Consider the following 630-nt stretch of genomic DNA (forward strand, 5'->3'; position numbering starts at 1 on the left):
CTCCTTCACATCACATGAAATAAAATGAAAAAGAAGCAATAAAAGAGTAAAAGGGCCAAAAGTTCTGGAGATGAGGAGGTGCACGGTAGTGATCGGCCTAGATAATCTTGGTGGCCGGAAGATCTGAATTATTCAGAGGTAACGTACTTAGAGCTCGGTGCAGCGCTAACATGCAGAGACGTTCTGGCTTCTAATACTAATTGCTTATTTTAAAATTAAGTTCCTTAACCCTTTGGCTCATATGCCACTAGTCTGGGGCCTTGAAAGGTGAACGTGCAGAAGACTGCAGGAATGATGGAGAGTCTTCGTGCAAACCACAAGAGACGACCCCAAGCGACGTGTGGTTTGTGATGTCAGCAGAACCTGCAGAAGGAACCGCTTGAGTTTCCATCCCTTGGCTAGAGGACGCCCCTACAACAAGAGGCTGACCCTTGACACCTCCAGAAACTTTCCTCAGACTTGGCCTCCATCCGTAGAAGGAGTTGCCCCCTGGTGAGTCCCAGAGGTGGGTGGCAAGGGACACCTACCTAGGGGGCGGCCCCTTAGACCCTGAGCGGAGAGGGGCGGGGCCGCGGGCACTTGGGGGCCCGGAAGAAGAGGCCAGCGCGAGCCGGGGACAACTACGCGGAG

This window comes from Carlito syrichta, unplaced genomic scaffold (assembly GCF_000164805.1).
Source record: "Carlito syrichta isolate Samal-C Ts95f unplaced genomic scaffold, Tarsius_syrichta-2.0.1 Scaffold308110, whole genome shotgun sequence".
Lineage (NCBI taxonomy): Eukaryota > Metazoa > Chordata > Mammalia > Primates > Tarsiidae > Carlito > Carlito syrichta.